Here is a 3,611-nt window from a genome sequence, read left to right as displayed (position 1 = left end):
ATTCATCCTTAGACAAACTATGCCTTGTACTGCAAAGAAAACTCCAAATAATGGTGTCTTATGTTCCATCAATAATGTAACTATCTCAAAGTTTGAGGCGAGATAGATAGGATTTTTTATTTTTTCTGTTTCATTTGGAAGATCTAAGATATTCAGAAGATATTTCAACATCTTTCAACAGGGTAGGCATAAACCCTGTTTCTAGTGAAAAAATTTTCTGCCGTGCAGTCCTAAATATTTAATGTGTTCGCTATATTTAATGGATATTTATGTGTCATGTTCCCTCCTTCGAATGCTAGTTTGTAAATCATGATGTGATTTGTGTTTGTTCTGTGCACTTTGTCTATTGATATATTTTTCAAGAACTTATTTATTACATTGCTAGTGTTACAGCATAAGAAATGCACCTAACTTGTGTAGGATTAGATGATTATTTCTTTCAGTTAAATCTTGCAAACTGGTCTGTTATCAATAAGAACTGTGCAAGTTCTATCACCTGTTCATCTTGACAAGACTGTAAAACATATTAGAAGAAATAAGGGATGAAAGAATTCACATGTTGATGAGAAGTTGTGAAAGGAGAATATAAGCGCGCCACACAAGTATTTTCATTGATTGGACCTTTTTGGCTAATACCCTTGGCTAGGATTCAAACTCTTGATATACATTGCATCCCTTTGCAATTTTTACAACATATTCATATTACAAACACAAATTGTCAGATGTTGGTCAAATAGAAGATGGCATACAGTTAAAGTAATGTGGATCAGGCAAGGAAACATAAAGAGGGAATAGAAAAGGGAGGCCAATATTTTCATTAGGAAAATAGATAAACGAGAAAGAGGATTCAATATTACGACGTTTTGGCAATGATCCGAAAAAACTTCTCATACCAGCTTTTGAAGAATAGTACATAAAGCATTGGCAAGGGATTCCTGGATTGAGCTTCAATACTTTGTTCTATATATATAATAAGAAACTAAAAATATAAAAAAAAATTGCTATGTTTTGCTGCCTCAAACAGTCATTCACGGATCACTGAAGCAATATTTATACATGCAGGAGTGTGTTTATATGCATTGCAATGAAGGCGTATAGAAAGGAGGGAGTACTTTGGACAAAAAGATTAAAAGAGGTAAACTAGCATAGTGACAAAAAGCAGTCTTCAAAGTAGCGCTTCGCAAGAAGAATAAAAATTATGACTTCTTAAATAACAAACAGATTAATCTTTTACCTGCAATATAATAACCTTATAGGTCCCTTTGGTTTTGCATATGAAGCTTCTGCAATTAAGGAGCATTCTTTCAAATGATGGGAATTAATTCAACTGAAAACTTATTACCTGTTGTTCTTGTACTTTCTGGCTTTTGTGTAGATTTCAGCATTGCCTTAGACATCATTAGAGAGCCTCAATTCATCAGAGATTCTGAAACTGTAAACTCTGCCAATGGTGCATTTGAGTTTGGACTCTTCAACTCTTAAAATCCAACAAATCGCTCTGTAGGAATCATCTGAGATTTATCCGGGATTCTTGCAATATCTGAGGACAAGACTCTTGTGCTGAATCAAGATAAAGAGGTTATTGAAACTGCCAATGACAAATGTGCCAGATTTTGCCTATCAGTCATTTGTTTCTCAGGACAGATGCAGCATTTAATGCTTAAATAAGTACAATTGTACAGCATACGCATATGATGCTGCTATTGGCAGCATGTCTTTGGATTGGAAACTTAAATGACGTTGTAAGATTCTCAAGTGGAAGAGCGGATCGTTATATCTACCATGCCCATTCTGAAGGGAAGGAGTTGAAAGTAGTCATGGCAGATACAATATTTCGATAAAAGTTTAATATAATGATATTTCTTGCTAAGTTTATTTCTCAACTTGTTCAGTATATAGATTCTAAATTATGTACTGCTATGGATACAGATGAAGAGAAGGAGTTGAAAGTAGTCATTATGGTTACAAGGGCAGTAAATTAACTATCATTTTTTTCTGCATATTTTGTTTCGTAGTGTACTGCTGGACCTTCTGGTGAACACAGCAGAATGTTCTGTTTCTCCTAACTAACTAACTGTCTTTCTTTCATTCATTTCTTTCACTTTATGTTTTAACTCAGCTAGAAGGAAAGAAAACAGTGGAACAAAGTAGGATTACATCTAACAAACCAAGGTGCAAACCAAACTGAAGACATGAAATTAACCGATTTAGAGGAACTGACACTTTGATTTTGGAATCATTTCAACTGGCATGATACAACTTCAATTATGATAATAAGTTTGGATGATGTGGCTTTGTCGTTTTGTTTACAAAGTAATTTAATCACGTGAAGCTCAAAATCTTTTCAAATAATATTTATGAAGTAACTGCTTTTTCATAACATGTTCTTACAGAGAGAATTGCAAGATAGACAGGAAATTGCAGTGAAGAGGCTCTCAAGAGCATCTGATCAAGGACTAGTAGGATGTTGGTCTATGAGAACATGCCTAAAAAGAGTTTGGCGGCATAACCTTCCAGGATTTAGAGTAGATTATATGTTGTCTTTATCATATGTTCAACATTTTTTTGCCATTAAGTAAAATAATCTAACGTTGAATGTATCGTCATTTACTGAATTTCTCTTTTCAGAAAGATTAAATGAGTGTTACTTTAAATTTCAAATTAAAACTATTTATGCAATTTTTTTTAACAAAATTTTAGAAAAGGGGTTGGGCTCACCCACGATCCAAGGACATGACACTTAATGCTTGATCTACTAGGGCCTGGTTTTTTGCTTTTAGACTCATCAAGTATGCACACCTTTGTTTTCAAATTTTTTTTTTTTAGTGTTACTTTATGAGATGCTTTCTTAATTTGATCTTTCTTCAAGCGTAAAATTTGGTGTGTGTGTGTGTGTATTTCTTCTTTCCGGGAAACCTAACTAGCTAATATTCATATTGATTATTTTATATTTTATATTTGGATAAAGAATTAAAGAATCTCTAAAATTTTCTTCAAGTTTTGCTTTAACTTAAAAATGATCATTGCTCATACAATTTTAAAGATTTGAAAAAGTCACCAATCATTACCAATATGAGTAATAAATCTAGCTGTTGCTTTTATCATTCACAAGGAGATTCTTTTTTTAATAAGATCATTCGTATGTGATATATAAAATACAAATTTGACTTCTTGCATGCCAATATTTTTTTTATTTCCAAAGATTTTTTACATATATTTGTTTGTTTCTTTGATGTCTTGTCGTTAACCCATTTTTGAAAGTATTCTCTCTTATTAAACTAATACAATAAAACTGAAAATGTGATTCGATAAGTAAAATTACACTTCTTACAGTGACAATTTATTCTCATCACTAATATACATTTTGGAATTACTCTATGACCTACATAATTTAAGGATATAAAAGCATTGCCTTAATATGATTATGGATCGCTAATGTGATTTTTTTTCTTTTTTGTTGCATCAACTTCTTTTGGTACAACTTAAATTTGAAAAGTTAATGCCATGTACCTATATGTTTTAGGAGAATTGATGAGTGCTTTTTATTAAAGGAAAAAAAGTAACTTCATAATTAATATTAGTCATATGGATTTATTTTTCACAATTAAATT

General features: G+C 31.8%; 1 long non-coding RNA gene across 1 annotated transcript; it reads left to right on the top strand.

Annotated features, from left to right (window-relative positions):
• The first annotated feature begins 1,003 nt into the window (after positions 1–1,003).
• On the top strand, positions 1,004–1,870 carry LOC114745653 (uncharacterized). Its single transcript, XR_003740226.1, has 2 exons — positions 1,004–1,135; positions 1,376–1,870. It is a non-coding gene; the product is annotated as an uncharacterized LOC114745653 (long non-coding RNA).
• Positions 1,871–3,611: the final 1,741 nt, after the last annotated feature.

Source organism: Neltuma alba, unplaced genomic scaffold (genome assembly GCF_004799145.2).
Source record: "Neltuma alba isolate B1F8T4 unplaced genomic scaffold, ASM479914v2 tig00000120_pilon, whole genome shotgun sequence".
NCBI lineage: Eukaryota > Viridiplantae > Streptophyta > Magnoliopsida > Fabales > Fabaceae > Neltuma > Neltuma alba.
The sequence above is the reverse complement of the archived record's forward strand: the minus strand, read 5'-3'. Positions and strand labels throughout refer to the sequence as shown.